The sequence below is a fragment of the Tupaia chinensis genome, unplaced genomic scaffold (assembly GCF_000334495.1).
Source record: "Tupaia chinensis unplaced genomic scaffold, TupChi_1.0 Scaffold000570_1, whole genome shotgun sequence".
NCBI classification, from domain to species: Eukaryota; Metazoa; Chordata; class Mammalia; order Scandentia; family Tupaiidae; genus Tupaia; species Tupaia belangeri.
In genome coordinates, this window is record NW_006160084.1 from 379,856 (window position 1) to 397,529 (window position 17,674).

Below are 17,674 nucleotides of genomic sequence, written 5' to 3' on the forward strand. Positions count from 1 at the left end.
TGATACCTTTCTAAAGGGGTGTATCATAATGTGCTGCTTCTTGAGGGCTTACACCTCTAGAACTGCATTCCCTTCTGCCATGCCTTCTTTTTTTTTTTTTTAGTATACATATTTAAACATATACACATAACCAGTCCTGGTTACTCCAAACTCCCCCATCCCCCTTCTCTTTGGACCATGAAAAGCCCCCAACTAGTGACTTCTGGAGCTGGGTAACTTACAAAGTGAAACAACCTTTACATGAGAAGTAATTTGCATGTGTGATATAGAGAGGTGTTATTAGGTATTACACGTTTACTTTACTTTAAACCATTTAACGTATGCTCCCAAGTAACTGTAATTCGATGTTGGTAGGATAGCAGATTATGATGAATAGCTTTAATTGTATGTTATAAAGTCATATGTTCACATGCTTAAATCTGGATTAACAGAATTTAAGCAATTCTTTTTTTTTGGAGAGGTTTTCTCTATAGGGCGTGTGCGCTCGCCAGACAGACAGAGAGAGACATAGAGACAGAAGGCGAGAAATCACCCCCAGGGGGGATGGTCACGCTGCAATCCCTTCTCCTCCATTCTCCTCTCGGAATCTTGGGCACGCATGCACACGCGCCCAGCGTGAGATTTAAGCCACTGGGTCCGGGACGTGAACCACGGTTGACTAAGTGGGAGTCCAGCGACATAGCCATTATGCTAACTGCTGGTTCCCTTTTTCTTTTTTTTTTTTTTTGTGAAATGTATGAATGTCTCCTTGATATACTAATTACAAAGCTAAAAAAAAAAAAAAAGGAAAATTACTTAACCTCTCTAAGCCATGACTTCTTCATCTATAAAATGGGAGTGAGAATAGAAGTACCTACTTTATAAGGTTGTTAGGTAGTTACATGGGTTAAATGAGATAATATATTGAGGATTGAGGTTGTTATGATGCGTTTTTGCATAGAAAAACAGAAAAAAATACGTCATGACTTTTCTGACAACCCAATAATTTGTGTAGCATAAACATTACTCATTACATGCTTACTATTGTTATTGTATGATCTCCAAGTTTCCCTAATATTCTTACAGATTATCTGTGAGATTCTGGTTGGCAGTTCCATTTTTATATTCTAATTGGGAACTGAGTTCCCAGTTAGTAGGTGGTCTGGACTGGGATATTTATCTGGGAAGGCATTAAACAGAACAAACTTCTGCCCACTGGCCTGCTACCAAATGGTAAAATCTCTGCCATTAGAGGGTTTCTCCTTTGACTGAAGAAATTAAAGTGTTCTTATTCGTTAGTACTTAGTGTGATTTAGTGAGATCCTTTTCTTCCCTGCATACCAAACTGCACCCTAAACACTGAGGAGTTGTAAACTCTGATGAAAAGTTTTACAGAGGAGGGGAGATGATGTATATATGTGAACAAGAGAGGAAAGAGGCCTGAGCTGGTTGTGGTAGGAGAACAAACAAGGAGTTGGTGCCCGGATGAAGGAAGGGACCCTTTACTGGTGGGAGAAGAGCCGGGAAGCACTTGGGCTGCCTTTTTGCAGTGCTTGGAGCTGAGGGTCTTTGTAGCCAGTGCACCTGGAGGAGAGTGCTGCTTCTGACTTCACCCACCAGGAGCCTCAAAGGGTTTGAAGCCCGCCTTGCTGTGCAGGCCCCATCTAACAGAAGGAGCACTATGCTCCTGAATGAGGAGGAGCAGGGATTTTCCCAGTCTTGCCTGGGGTGTGTACTTGTAGTTTCTGTTCCTTTGGGAGAATCTGCCCCTCCCCTCTCCACTGGCAGTGAGCCGGCCAGCCACCAAGTTGTCCTGCCCAACGCTATAAGCCACCATCTCCCTCAGTCTCTGAGACGTCCACTTGGCCAGGGCTTGGCAAACAGCCTCCACCTTGCCAGTGTGGGCCTGATGAAGGGTAGGGCAAGTGGCCCCAGCTTGACTCTTCAGATGCTGCACACAGACTGGGGAGCACTGAAGAATGGGGCCTCCTCTTGGGGTGTCAGAGGGCTGGCCAGAAGAGCAGTTTTGGCCAAGGCTATGTGTATGTGTGGACTCCAAAGGCACAAACTGACACCTGGCTTTCCCGGTAACAGGTGGAGGTGTGTCTGGCTATAAGCCAACTGTCCGCATGGAAATAATCCACTTCCCCCCAACCTTAAAATTATATATTGGTGGAACCAGCAGGTGGTGTGGTGATTATGTCACTGGACTTCCAAAGGGTGGACTTGGTTCGAGTCCTGGGCCTCGTGGCTTGAAAAATCATGCCACACTGGGACCAGCAGTTAGCGTAATGGCTATGTTGCTGGACTTCCATGTAGTTGACTGTGGTTCGAGTCCCAGATCCAGTGGCTTGAACTCACACCGGGCACATGTGCGTGCATGCCCAAGATCCTAAGAGGAGAAAGGAGGAGAAGGGATTGCGGTGTGGCCAACCCCCCTCTGGGGGGGGGTGATTTCTTGCTCTCTGTCTCTCTCTTTCTGGTGAGCGCATGCACCCTATAGCAAAAACCTCTCCAAAAAAAAAGAAAAGAAAAATCATGCCACACACATGTGCATGCGTGCCCAGGATCCCAGGAGGAGAATAGAGGAGAAGGGATTGCAGCATGGCCATCCCCCTGGGGGTTGATTTCTCATTTTCTCTCACTGTGTCTGTCTCTTTCTCTCTGGTGAATGCACCTGCTCTAAGGCAAAAACCTCTACAAACAAAAAAAATTATATATTGGCACTAACGATACACTAGGGAACCATGGACCGTTATTAGAGGGAGACTTTGTTTTATTTATTTATTTTTTCAAAAGGATTTGCCTTAGAATTCTTCTATAATATTTAAGAGTTGTACTTTTTCTTTCTTTTGGAATGTCTGTCATTTTTACTAAATAAGTCATCTATCCATGTTTACTATAGAAAAACCTGAGAAAGAAGAGATAAGTAGAAGTTTTGTTTGCAGTGAGAAATTGCTCATAAATAATTTTTATCAAATTACCTACTATATTTTTATTTTGTTTTTCATTTTTTTTGTTAAGGGCATATCTTATCAACATAATGCCCTACTCTTGGGCATTGAGGGATATGGTTTTTGCAGGTTCCCTGTCCTGCAAAACTCCCCGTGGGACTAAGCTCCAGTTACCTCTAGTGGTAGCTGGCCGGTAACTCACCTCTTGTTCATGACAAACTGTCTCATTTCCTCCACTTCGTTTTTTGTGTCTCTTTCTCCTCCTAAATAAACCAATTGCGCTGGAGTCCTCTCAGGGACTGCTTCAGGGACTCCCAACCAACTCGCAAGCGTGGAACGCTGGGCAGAGACGCTGAGCCCCCTCAGCAGTGTTGGGCTCCCACACAGCTTTGCAGAACCAGCCTCCTGCCTACTGTGGAGCATGCGGGGGCCAGGCCTTCTTGATCTACCTAGGCCCTGTCTGGCCGCTCCCCCTTGATTTGACAAGTTGACCTTGGCCTCCATGTTCTCATCCTTTATTTATTTCTTAATTTTTTTTTTTTGGAGAGTTTGTTGCTATAGGGTGCATGCGCTCGCCAGACAGAGAGAGACAGAGAGACAGAAAGTGAAAAATCACCCTCCAGGGGGGATGGTCACACCGCAATCCCTTCTCCTCCATTCTCTTCTCGGGATCGTGGGCATGCACGCACACGCGCATGGCATTTTAAGTCACCGGGTCTGGGACGCGAACCGTGGTCGACTACGTGGGAGTCCAGCGACATAGCCATTATGTTAACTGCTGGTCCCTCATCCTTTATTTTTTTTTAAGTTGGTTTATGTATTTCTTAATGATGAGAGTACCCAGCGGGGTGTTTATGCCGTGATCCACCCTGGCTTCAGCCAGTTCTGCCTCATGAGCGTGCACACCCCTCGTGTCCTCAGGAAGGTTTGCAGACCTGACCCGGAAACCATCCCCCATGGGTGAGCCTGCCAGAGCATGGCACTTCACCACTGCACCACGTCTGGCCTTTTTTCAATTTAAAAACAATTTGCTATAGGGCATGTGTGCTTGCAGAAGGCATAATGGTTACGTCACTGGACTCCCACGTAGTTGACCATGGTTTAATTCCTGGACCTGGTGGCTTAAAACTCATGCCAGGAGCATGTGCATGCATGTCCAAAATCCCGAGAGGAGACTAGAGGAGAGGAGACTGTGGTGTGGCCATTTCCCTGGGGGGGTGATTTCTCGCTTTCTGTCTCTCTAGCAAGCGCCCTATAGTAAAAATCTCTCTTAAAAAATGTATGTCTTCCATGAGCAAGAGAGACACACACGCAGACAGTTCTCCTTTTGCAGCCCAGTTTATGGTGGACTTTCATCAAGGCTACCTTGTCACTAATCGCTAATCCTTGTTTTTCCTCCGTGTCACTTTGTCTCCAAGTTAATCCTCTCCTACAGTTCCATCTCCTTTCTGGGCTTTTCTTATCAATCAATCTTTACTCGCCTCTGCTCCTCAGCCTTTGCCTGCAAGCAGGAGCCCGAAGGCCACACTGAGACTAGGTGAATGTCCCTCTCTGGGATTCTCTTTAACCTATTCTGAAAGCCCTGTTTTTTCCTTATAATCCTCCCAGGGAAGAATTTGTTGTTGTTGTTATTAGAATGACCTCTAGTGATGTCTCATCCAGGCAATAAGAAAAAGACATTTTTTATAAAGTACATCAATGGGGCCAGCAGGTGGCATGGTGGTTGGGGTGCTGGAATCCCACATGGCCGACTGTGGTTCGGGTCCCGGACCTGGCACCTTGCTTTCTCACTCTCCGTCTCTCTCCCTCTCTCTGGTCAAGTTGAATGATAATAAGTGAATAATAATAATAAAAGCATTGATCATATATTCTTTATTCTCTCTTCTACCTCTCAAAACTTGTCGGTTTGGGGACCACAGGATGGTGTTGCAGTAAAACGTGATGCTCTGTCAAATTGTGGGGGAAGATTCTCAGTTCAAGTCCAGAGACCAACCTGACTATGCTTGGCATGTGTGCCCATGATCCAGGACAGACTGAAGGTGGTAGTGGATTGCTGTGTTAAGACCTTTTTGGGGTTCTCTCTCTCTCTCTCTCTCTGTCTCTGTGTCTCTCACTCATGGAAGAAATAAGTAAATTTAAAAAGAAACAAAAACTTTTCGGTCTGAGAGTCCAACATTTCAAAACCCTGCCAAGATGCATTCTACCAAGTATACTTATCTGAGCTAAGATATGAGTGTTTTCTAGGGTCTTTATGCTGTCCTTAGCATGGGACATCTGTAACATAGTGAACTTAGTTCAGAGAAATATACTTAAACGTAAGAATCTGAGGCACCGTGTTAGGAAATATTTTTAGTGATCCTCCAAATACCAACATTCATATTTTGACAGGAGGATGGTTTGGCCTGGAGTAGAGAATTAGCCTGTTGGGACCAGCAGTTAGTGTAATGGCTATGTTGCTGGACTCCCATGTAGTCGACCGCGGTTCACGTCCCGGACCCGGTGGCTTAAACTCATGCCGGGCATGTGTGCATGCGTGCCCAGGATCCCGAGAGGAGAATGGAGGAGAAGGGATTGTGGCGTGACCATCCCCCCTGGGGGGTGATTTTCTTTCTCTCAAAAAAAAAAAAAGAATTAGCTTGCTGGGCTAGCCAGTGTGGTGAAGGTGCTAGATCCCATGCAGCTGACCGAACAGCTTGGAAAATGCTGGGTCCATGTGCGTGTGGGCCCAAAATCCTGAGAGGAGAAGGGATTATGGCATGACCATCTCCCGGGGAGGGGGTTCTCACTTTCCCTCTCTGTCTCTCTCTGGCAAGTACATGTGTTCTCTGACAAATAATTTTACAAAAGGAATTATAGTACTTTCCTTTATCCCTCCTCCTCTCCCTCCTTGCTTCCTGTCAAGAAAAATAGTACAGCTGATTTTACTAAATACAGTCTCTGTGACCTTGGACAATTCACTTAATCTCTCAGTTTCTATTTCTCCATCTGTGAAATGGGGATACAGAGGATCGGATTTAGGGAGTTTTGTGAGCATTAAAGGACCTAATACCTGTACAGCATAGAGGGAGGTTTGTGGTACAGAATAACTTCCAAAGATGTTTGCTCTGACCATTAACTTATTCACAAAATACACAAAGTACCACTGTGTGACAGGTCACATGACTCAACAGATTGGACTAAGCCCAAAGTGTCTAATGAGGGAACTAATTTAGGACATGACTATTCAACTTGCCTCAAGAAGGAAACCACAGTATCAAGCTTTTCTCTGTCCTTACTACAGTTTAAAAAAAAAAAAAAAGCAGCCTATCTTAGTTGGGAAGGTGACCGCCACTCAAGAGTGGCCAAAGGGAGGCCAACAGGTGGAGCAGTGGTTAGGGCACTGGACTCCCATGTGGCCGACCATGGTTTGAGTCCCAAATCTGGCAGCTCAACACCAGGTGCATGTGCATGCATGCCCAAAATCCCTAGAGGAGGATGGAGGGGGAGGGATTGCAGTGTGCAGCCGTCCCTCCTGGGGGAATGACTTATCACTTTCTTTCTCTCTGGCGAATGCATGCACCCTATAACCAAAAAATTTAAAAATTTTTAAAAAAAAAAGTGTGGTCAAAAGAAGGAAGCAGAACTGGGTTTTGATAGCTGGTGATTTAGGTTCTTGTTTTGTAAAGAAAAGAGAAGGCTGAGGTGTGGGTAAAAGAGAGGCTCCAGAATGCACTGGAATAGAGTGGGGCCCCAGGATGGCTGTCCATGAAAGGGGTTCACACTCTGCTGGGTGGACAAGGCATGTTCATCTCGGGCTCAGTGCTGTGTTAGCGCAAGGCCTTCCAGCCAACTGCCCACCTTCTCTGGAGCTGGCATGGCAGATTGGTTAAGACCATGGACTCTGGACCATATGGGTTCAAATCTCTGACTCACCACTAATTAGAAGTGGCCAACTGTATAACACAGAGGTGCCCATAGCCCATAGGCTCTTTACAGAGTGTGGCTGGCACTCCTCCTACCAAAAAGGTATCTCTGTTCCCTGTCCTTGACTATGAATGGGGGCTTGTGACTGTCTAACCAAAGGAGCATGGCCGAGGGCATGCCATGTCACTTCCAAAGCTAAGTCATAGAAAGGATAGAGAGTCTGCCTGGCTCCCTGTCCCCAGGACCCCATGCCTCCATGTTGGAAGGAAGCAGAGGGCACATGGGGATGTTATATCTTGGCATGCCTGCCAGTTACCCACCCTAGGCTTTATGCAGTGGTCAGTATCCATCACTAAGCCTGTGTGTGAATGAGCTTCCAGATCATTCCTGGTGCACGCTATTGAAATAGCTGCTGCATAGCAATAAAAACTTAATATACAGTGTGTAAATAATTTAGAAATAGCACAGAGTAAGAGCTGTGTGTTTGTATTAAAATTGCTGCTGCTGCTCTTTCCATTGCATGTAGCCCAGCTGATCTGCCCGTATCTGCAGCAGTGTCCCTCCCACAGAGTTCCCCGGCCTGGCTGATGCACCGGCAAGCCACATCTGACAGAACCAGGTGAGCTCTACTTAAAAAGCCCAGGTGACCCATGAGCCAAAGACAGGCCCTGGACATACAGTGATGGCATGAGGTAGAGGCTGGTGTGTACAGCTTCCACTCCTGGACAGGTCGGGAAGAGCTTGGACTGGGCAGATGTGAGAGCCCTGGGTGGGAGAGTGCTCAGTACTTCCACATCCCATAGACGGCACAGCCACGTTTGATAGCTGCTCAGGCGAGCTAAGCTTGGGGTGTTCCAGGAGCCTGCAGGAGGGGCTTTTAGCCAAGCTTATTAGGCCATGGAAAATGTGTCAGAAAAGGTTGACTGGGAATTGCCCAGTGAAAGAGAAAGGAAGGGGGGTTCCAAATGAAGGAATAGCATGAACGAACGCTTTGTAGAGAGACAATGTTTTGTTTATGGGGATTTGCAAATCCGAGGGTGGTAAGAGCACAGAGCAACATGCTCAGGGGTCGTCTGTAGAACCCCAGGTCTGTATTCTTCAAAATGCCAATATTATGAAAAAGAAAGAAAGTTTAAACAGTCTCAGTTTCAAAGAGACAATCCAGACACATCCACTGAATGTGAGGCACAATCCTGGGCTGGTCCTGTGTTGGCAGAAGCAGGCTGAATGTGAGGTGCGATCCTGGGCTGGTCCTGTGTTGGCAGAAGCAGTCGTGCGGCTACAAGTCATGATAAAGTGGCGACATCTGAGTAGGGACCGGATGAGGTGGTGCTCTTGTACTGATAGTTACTACAATTCTATGTGTGCTCATTCAGAGAGTATCATTTTTTTTTTTTAAATGAAAATCCGGCTGCTATAGTAGAGGTAAAGAGGTATGATGTCGGGTCAGCCTGCGGTGTTGAGGTTAAAACGCTGGATCCCACATGGCCAACTATGTGGTTCGAGTTCCAGACACAGCAGCTTGAAAAACACACCAGGTGTGTGCATGCCCAAAATCCCAAGAGGAGAATGGAGGAGAAGGCACTGTGGTGTGGCCTTCCCCCCCCCACCGGGAGGGGGTGATTTCTCCCTTTCCCTTTCTCTCTCTGCTTCTCTTTAGTGAGCGCATGCACCCTGCAACAAATTAAAAATTGAAACAAAACAAACACAAAAATGTATGGGGGAAAGAACGTGCAGGCGAAGAGGCAGGGAAGGGATGAGAAGTTAGACGGCCTGTTTTGCTGGAGCGGACACTGAGTTGTAGAAAGGTCATAGGGCTGGTTCTGGGTCAGTGAGTGATTAGTGTGGACTGCGTGGCTCAGGCCGCTTCTCTGAGACCCCAGTCTTTGCCGCTGGAGGGTCTCAGGAGGGAAGTGTGCATGTTAATTATGGCCCCTGAGGTGGAGAAGGACTCGCCACACAGAGCTCCTCTTGTTTCAGGCTATCGTTGATGTGCTTGTGCCACCAGTGCCCCGCGCACTGCCCTGAAATTTGGCCCGCATGTTTGTAAAGGTTGACTACCTCTTTGGGATGCTTTTCTAATGTGAAGAGATGCCATCAAGTTTCTGAGACCAGCAGTTGGCATAATGGATAATGACTATGTTGCTGGACTCCCATGTAGTTGACCGTGGTTTGAGTCCCGGACCCGGTGGCTTAAACTCATGTGTGTGTGCACGTGCGCGCGCCCGAGATCCCGAGAAGAGAATGGAGAAGGGTCGCGCGCGCGCGCCCGAGATCCCCAGAAGAGAATGGAGAAGGGATTGTGGTGTGGCCATCCCCCCTGGGGGGTGATTTCTCACACTCTGTCTCTCTGTCGCTCTCTTTCTGGTGAGTGCGCGCGCCCTATAGCAAAAACCTCTCCAAAAAGAAAGAAGAAAAAAAAAAGAAGCCATCAAGTTTCAGCTGCTGCCAATTTCTGGGATCAAGTGTCTCTTCCGCTGTGCCAAGAAAGGTGCCGCGTCTGAACTTGATGTCAAACAAACGTGGACTCATAGTTTGCTGGTTTCTAAAGGCCTGAAAGTTGTCATTTCATTTCTTTTCTTTTTATTATTTGGAAATTTTTTGATTAGAACACTATTTTTTAAAATTTCTATTCTATCACTGCACATCTTTGTAACATATGTACTGGCAGTGCATGACGGTAAGATTAAGGATGCTACCCTAGACATCGTTTTTTCAGCAGGGAATTTTACATTCTTGTGTCTGTGAAGTGTCTCGTCCCATTGCCCCTCCCTGCTGCCCTCTCCCAGCTCCTCCTCCTCTCCCTTCGTCTCTGGTCTCTACACTTACCCTCTCTACTAGCCAAAGTTGCCATTTCTTATGTAAAAAATTAGGAGCAAGTATTTCTTTTCAACCCTTTCACAGGAGAACAACTCAGTAAGCAGAACAGAATCCTGGCTACCTGGGACCAGGTATAAAAAGGAGTCTCGCTCTTACACACCTTTGGCAGTAGAATAAATTGGTCCCACCACTTTGGAAAGCTGCCAGGCAATATTTGACACAGCTTCATTTCTGCCGAATAGGGGCACTTCCAAACTGAGCGCTTAATCTAAGAGAAATGCACGCGTCCATTTACACACATGTACAAAAATATTCATAGCAGCTTTATTAGTAATAGTCAAAAAAACAGAGATAATGCAAATGTCCTTCACCACCTGCATGGCGGAATAAGCTGTGGCATATTCACATGTGACATCTGTGGAGGAAAGAGAATACACTAATGTGGCTGGATCTCTTGGCCACACGGACATAAGGGAAACATTCTACATGAGTCTATTTATTTGAAGTTTAAGAACAAGGGAGTTGAATCTATGATGACTACGGTCATAGTCGTGACGAGTGGAGGGTACTGACTGGGACAGGGTATGAGAGAGCTGTCTGACGTGCTGGGGATATTTGATCTCTTCCTGTGGATAGTGGTTATGCAAGTAAGATTTGCATATGAATGATATATTAATAGAAAAATAAATGAGACAAAAATGAGTAATTTCCACTGGCACGGTTGTGTTGAGGGGTTGAACATCCCCAGGACTGTGCCTGACAGGAGCGATCTGGGTGGGCTGTGTCCTCAGGCTTCATTCTGCAGTAGGCAATCACATGTGCTCTCGTTGGTAGGCTTAGCTGAGGCAGGTGCACCTTCCCCTGAAGGACAGAAGCTAAGACCGGTCAAGCTCTAGGACAGCTTTTCTCAAACTCCAGAGTGTCAAAGACTCACCTGATACTGCTACGCACATGTAGATTCTGGTCCACGAGGTCTTCGGAGAAGCCTGAGAGACTGTGTTTCTGAGAAACTCCCAGGTGATAGTGATGCTACTGGACTAACTCTGATTTTGTTTATTTGTTTGTTTTTAGAGAGATTTTTGCTGTTGGGTGCATGCACTCACCAGAGAAACAGAGAGAGAACAAACGAGAAATTACCCCACAGAGGGGAAGGCCACGCCGCAATCCCTGCTCCTCCATTCTCCTCTTGGGATTTTGGGCATGCACACACACGTGCTCCGTGGACCAACTCCGAATATCAGGGCTCTAGATGGTCAGGCTGGGTTGAGAACCTTGGCCCTGCTACTTACATGGAGATTTCAAAAAGTGCATGGAAAATGGAAGTAAAGTATGAATTTGTTTTCGTGCAAAAGATATTGAAATCCAAGCATAGTATTTTTTTAAAATATTTCATTTTTTAAAAAAATTTGAGCAGAGAGAGAGAGAGAGGGGATGTGAGAAAGCAAACTACCAGGTCTGGGACTCAAATGATGGTCAGCCATGTAGGAGTCCAGCATCTTAACCACCATGCCACCCGTGGGCCCCAGTATTTTCATAATAAGCATTTTCCATGAGCTTTTAGAAGACTCTTTGTATGAGCTTTGTAATCTTTGCCAAACTATTTGGCCTTTCTGAGCCTCAGTTTATTCTGTAGGATGATGGGGTTGGAGTGGAGGACAGGCTGGACAACCATGTCCCAGAATGGTGTGAATTAAATGGGATAATATAAAGTGCTTAGCACAGAGCCTGGCCTCCACTAAGCATGCACTAACTGGAAATTCTGTTGTATTTATTATTTGCAATAAAGAGAAAGGTTTGGATCCTGATTTGGAGAAAGGCGAGTGTGGTTTGCAGGGCAGGAACCAAACAAGCACTTATTTCCCTTGTTGCCTGGTGACTGAGGATTTCTCTCATTTCTCTTTTCTCCCATGATCCTTCCCCTGAACTCAGTCCCTCTTTCTTCACCATGAAGACAAGATGTTTCCTCTTCACTCTTCCTCCCACCCCAGTCCACTCCAAGTCTAACAAAGCTGGATGAACTCAGGCAGAACTGAAGCTTGAAGCCAGGCAGATTGTCAGATGGTGCCTGGAGGTGATGTCTTTGTTAAAGAAACATCCTCCCCACTGTGGCTCTTTCTAGTGGGGCGGGATTGGCCCCTGAGAGCAGAGGGCAGTGGCTGGTTGTCCATGCATGCCCACACCCAGCTGCCCTTTTCAAAGTTGGCCTGTACTCCTCCATGCACGAGGCCCCTCTGGAGGAAGGCATATGTTTCTCAATCTGTGGGGCTGTCAGTTGGCATCTTTTTCAAGAGCTGAATTAACTTGTCGTCAAGGAAGAAAAAAGAAGTGCTTGGTTCTTTGTTGTCTGGAGGGTAACTGGCCTGGACCAGGTCCAGGTTTTGGGGTGCCACTCTTTAGATTGGAGGTGGGGAAGCCATTTGATTGGAGCTTTGAGGAAGATCTGGTTCACTTTTATAAAGCAGGCTCTAGACCAAGAACTGAAGGCTTAAAAATAACCAGCTGAACAAAGGCGCTCACAGTGGAGTGAAGAGACAGAAAAGAAGCAAGTGTAATGCCCTGGGTCAGTGCTTAGGTAGGGGCACGCCTGGTTCCTCCACAGCACAGAGAAGGAGGAAAGACAGGGATGGCATGGTATCCAGTCTTCCAAAATAGCCTCCAATGAACCCTACTTCTTGGTAGTCACACCCTTGTGTAGGCCCTTCCCATATTAAATCTGGGCTGATCTGTGTAACCAATAGTCTTTGGTGGACATGGACTTGTGACTTCCAAGGCTAGGTTATACAAGGCCTTGCAGCCTCTGCCTTGGGCTCTTGAACACATAGTCCTAGATAGAGAAAGCAATGCTTATGTAAAAAGTCTGACTATGGGGGCGCCAGCAGATGATGTAGCAGTTACGTCACTGGACTCCCATATGGCCAACCACCGTTCAAGTCCTGGACCTGGTGACTTAAAACTCATGCCAGGCACATGAGTATGCATGCCCAAAATCCTAAGAGGAGAATGGAGACAGGATTGCAGCATGGCCATCCCTCCTTGGGGGTGATTTCTCACTTTCCATCTCACTGTCTCTGTCTCTCTCCAGTGAGGGCATGCACCCTTAGGCAAAAGCTTCTTAAAAGAAAAAATGTCCAGAGACCAGCAGATGGTATAATGGTTATGTTGTTGGACTCCCACATAGTTGACCATTGTTTGAGTCCTGGACCCAGCATATTAAAACTCATGCTGGGCGTGTGTGCATGCATGCCCAAAATCTCAAGAAGAGAAGAGATTGTAGCATGGCTATTCCCCCTGGGGAGGGGGGGAGATTTCTTACATTCTGTCTTTCTGTCTCTCTCTGTCTCTCTGGCAAGTGCATGTACCCTGTAGCAAAAGTCTCTCTTAAAGAAAAGAGTCTGACTATGCTCAGGCCACCATGCTGTGAGGAAGCCCAATGAAGCCATATGGAGGCATCACAGGAAGATGTCGACAACCAGCCCAATAGCCAGTTGCTCCACTCACCTCAGCCAGGCAGTACCATAGTCAGGTGTGGGAAAGGAGCTGTGCTGGGTGTCTGGCCCAGCTGAGCCTTCAGATAACTCCAGCCCCAGCTGCCATCCTACCGCAACTGTGTGGAGAGGCCCCAAGCGAGACCCCCTAAGTGGAATGCAGCCGACCCACAGCACCTTGAACAGCCATGAATGACGGTAACAAACTGTTGCTTGAAGCCGTTAGGTGTGGGATGTTTGGTTAGAAAGAGAAGTGTTTCTGAGACTAGCCCCAGAGCCTAATTAATGGTTAGGGGCGCCAGATTCCACATGGCCAACTGCATGATTCGAATCCCAGCCCCGGCAGCTTGAGAAACACGCTGTGCCCATGTGCACGCGTGCCTAAAATCCCAGAGAAAGAGAAGGGATTGCAGAGTGACCACGCCTCATTGGAGGGTGCTTTCTCCTCTTCCTCTCTTTTGGTCTCTCTTTCTCTGGTCAGTGCACATGCTTTTTGGCAAAATTGGAAAAAAAATTTAAAAAAAAAAGGCGTTTCTGGGAGAAAGGACAGCTGAGCAGGGACTCAGTAGGTGGCCAGGAGGAAGGGGGGGCAGGGCAGCAGGGTCCCATGGTGAAGTGCATCTTGGAAAGTCACATAGAAAGGAAAAACTGGATGGGCTATAAATTAAGAATGAGCACTTATTAACAGAGAGCAAAAGGCCAGACAGAGAGAAGGGGGGGGTGAGCCGGAAAAGTGAGCAGAGCCCAGGACCAGCGCCTCTGCACGAAGCGCTCAAATAGTCACACCGCGGGGTTTGCAGGAGCTCTGTAGCATTTATTTACAATTCTGAGAGGTGGAGCTGGGGACCTCCCCCATAAATCTCTCCATGGCTGCTACTGGTATTGTCCTCAGCAGCTGCGACAAAAACCACTCAGAGACTCTCTGAAAGCGAGCACTGAATGGCTTCATTGGCTCGGAGGAAGAGGGAAAGGGTAAGCACTCTTCAGAGCTCCTGGACAGCTTTGCCCGGGCCTGGGCAGTGCTGCGTGTCACAGCCGCCCTGGGTTCCCTTCCTGGGCAGCCAGAACGGTTCTTCCCGAGTTAGTGATTTACCCACAACCTGCCCGCCCGCCAGAGTTGGGAAATGTGTGATTTGACTTTCTTTATTTTCCATTTTTAAATTTATTTTTAATTTTTCCACATTTACTTTACATGTCAAAAAATTATAACTCATACTCCATAGTTCTTGCCAGTTAATAAGCAATGTTCAAAATTTCAAAATACTGAACTTTATTAAGATAATGTTCTAAATATTTCTTATAATCTTGTATAATTTTGTTTGTGACTCTGTAACAACTTTGGGAGTCTCGTGATTGGACTTTTTAAAATATTTATTTATTTATTTTACTAATTAATTTTACATCCATTCACCGAGGATCACCACAGCATACCAAATGTGATTTACCATCCAGAATACACTGCATAGTGGCTTAGTCATACGTGTTACCATCGACAAATAATTTTCTATTTCTTGTTTCATATATATATGTATATGTGTATTTTACCCCTGCTTCTCACCCTCTGCCATTTCCCACCCTCCTCCCACACTGTCTCTGGTGTCTGCAGTTGCTTTCCACCCCACCCCCCCTTTTATTGATTCACAAAATAACTTAACTAATCTAACTACTTTCAGTAGCAAGTTCAGCTGACAGGTGGCATAGCGGTTGAGGTGCTGGACTCCCCACATGGCCAGTTTGAGTCCCAGACCTTCTGGCTTGCTTTCTCACTTTCCCTCTCTCTCTAGTCAAATGAATACATAAAATTAAAATAATTCTTTTAAAAAAACTTTATGCATTTCATCTGAGAAAAATAGAGGCACTTTCAACAGAGTCTTTATGCCGTAATCCACACCCTCCGCCCTGGCTTCAGCCTGCCAGGGTCACAGGCATGCCGTATGCCCAGTGTATGCAGGGTGATCTTGATGACCTTCCCCTGTGAGGCCAACAGTGCATTTTGGGGGGCCCCTGCCTGGCCCCTGATCTGCTTTACACTGAGGTATGCCAAACCCATCTACCCTGTCTTTGAGGGAGGTCTCTCTATGCCCAATTCCACCTCCACCACTGGCTGAAAGGGCAGAGCCAGAGGAAGGACCACCCCTGCCGCTGCCGCTTCCCCCTCCAGCCTGTCTCCTTACTCTTCTAGGCCTCCATGGTCCCTACTGTAAAATGGGGACAGTCGTGCCTGCCTCGCCATTGACGAGAGACTCAGACCAACCATCGCAAGTCAAGTAGGCAGCAAGGAGCCCAGTCCACAGGGCAGGCTCGGCACACACAGGCTCCCGTTTATATCGACCCTGCCGCGGTGCACCGCACTTCTCCCCGAGCCGCTCTGGGGGTAGCAGGCACAGAATAAAGGAAGTACCCTTGGCTGATACTGTTGGTGGATCAGGCCACTCTCTGCCCCAGCGTGCAGACTCGGCCTCACAGTCTCTGACAGCCACTAATATTAATTAATGGCTAACATTTCTTGAGATCTCACTATGTTGCAAATGAGTTTTCTCCTTTAATCCTCATAAAAATCCTGCCTACTGAGAACATTTTATATTTGAGTCAATTGAGGTGGAGTGAGGGTAATGTGCTCAAAATGATGAAGCCAGGGAGGGCCCAGGGCTGGAATCTGGGCTCTCTGGAGCCTGAGCCTGCTCCTTAACCACTGGCCAGCACTGCCTCCCAAAGCCATGTGTGTGCCAGGACCCAAGCAGCACAGAAAGCCACAAAACCTCTGCCTGTTCTCAGGGACTTGGAGGAGCTGCATCTTGTCTTTATTTAGGTCCCACCCCTGCAATTAGTGTGGCTGGTGACTTTCTTTTCCTCCTAGTCCAAGTGTAAAAGAAACCAAGGAAGCGGCCTTTGAATCCCAGGTCTCCATAATTACTAGTGGGAAAAATTCTCAAAAATCTTTACACTTTGTTCCAAGGCTTTTTAGGAATAACCTGGAACTCACACTGAAGAATCAGTCCAAGAAGAGAGACTGTTTTCCTCACCTCTGTGCTGTCTGTACTTGCAGAAGCACCTGGCCCAGAATAGATGCTTGATAAATACGTATTGACTGGGAGGATGCCGGGCCAATGTTGCATCAGGCCCAGAAGACATGGTGGTCAAGGCCTGGTTACTCATAGGGGCCCATGATGATGTTGGAACATTACTTTCTTCCAAGAACAGAAGAAAAAAAAAAGTATAGAAATAGTAAGTTATAGGGCCAGCAGATGGCATGGTGGTTAAAGTGCTGCCTTCCCTCATGGCCGACTACATAGTTCGAGTCCCAGACTCGGAGACTTGAAAAACGCACCAGGTATGTGTGTGTTCGTGTCCAAAATCCCAAGAGGAAAATGAAAGAAAAGGTACGGTGGCATGGCCATCCCCCCTGGGGGGTGATATCTTATTTTTTCTCTTGTGTTCTTTCTCTCTCTGTCTCTCTCCTGTGAATGCAGGTGCCCTATAGCAAACTAAAAAACAAAAAAGAAATATTTATTCCAAAATGGTAGGAGAATTTGCCAGATTTTATGTATTTTTAAGAAAAAAGGTGTATATCCCCTGGATCCGGTAGTTGTTCACCAGCAGGGCTCCAAAGAAGGTATTTGAAACTAGTATGTGGGACCAGCAGTTAGTGTAATGGATATGTTGCTGAACTCCCATGTAGTTGACCGCGGTTCAAGTCCTGGACCTGGTGGCTTAAACTCACGCCGGGCGCCTGTGCATGCGTGCCCAAGATCCCGAGAGGAGAAGGGATTGTGGCACGGCCATCCCCCCTGGGGGGGGATTTCTCGCTTTCTGTTTCTCTCTCTCTCTCTTCCTTTCTGGTAAACGCACACACCCTATAGCAAAAACCTCTCCCCCCCCCCAAAAAAAAAACTAGTATGTTCCAGACATACATGAATCTTCATTGATTCTAAAGTTACATGACAACTAAAGCATGTTTAAACCCTATTGAAAGAGAATTAGACTTGGCATACTCTATTTTAAAGTTTACGAGTACCATTCTTAGCGTTCTGCAGTTTCTCTTCAGAATAAACAGTAAGATTATCAATAACCATAAGAGAAAGAACAGCCACAGCCGCCATTTATTGAGCGCTTTCTCTGCCGGGCACTCTGCTAAATACTTTATATGCGTCATTTTGCCTAATCTTTACAACCATAGAGTGAGCAGGTGATGTTATTATTCCCATTTTATAGATGGGATCATTGAAGCTCAGTGAAATAAAGGAGACAACTCAAGACCATGTAACTAATGAGAAACAGGATCAGAATTCGAACTCAGTTGGGATCAGCAGGTGGTGTAATGGTTACATCTCTGGACTTCCATGTAGCTGACTGCAGTTCAAGTACTAGACATGGTGGCTTAAAACTTATACTGGGTGTGGGACCAGCAGTTGGAGTAATGGCTATGTCTCTGGACTCCGTGTAGTTGAACAGGGTTTGAGTCCCGGACCTAGTGGCTTAAACTCATGCTGGTCACATGTGTGTGTGCGTGCCCCAGATCCTGAGACGAGACTG

At 46.7% G+C, this 17,674-nt stretch overlaps 1 long non-coding RNA gene across 1 annotated transcript in view; it reads left to right on the forward strand.

Moving 5' to 3' along the window:
• Positions 1-17,674, forward strand: part of LOC102471762 (uncharacterized) — a 52,055-nt gene that overhangs the window by 33,614 nt on the left and 767 nt on the right. The window contains exon 2 of the long non-coding RNA XR_335921.1: positions 7,363-7,455. This is a non-coding gene — a long non-coding RNA (uncharacterized LOC102471762). The remainder of the gene's footprint in view (positions 1-7,362; positions 7,456-17,674) is intronic.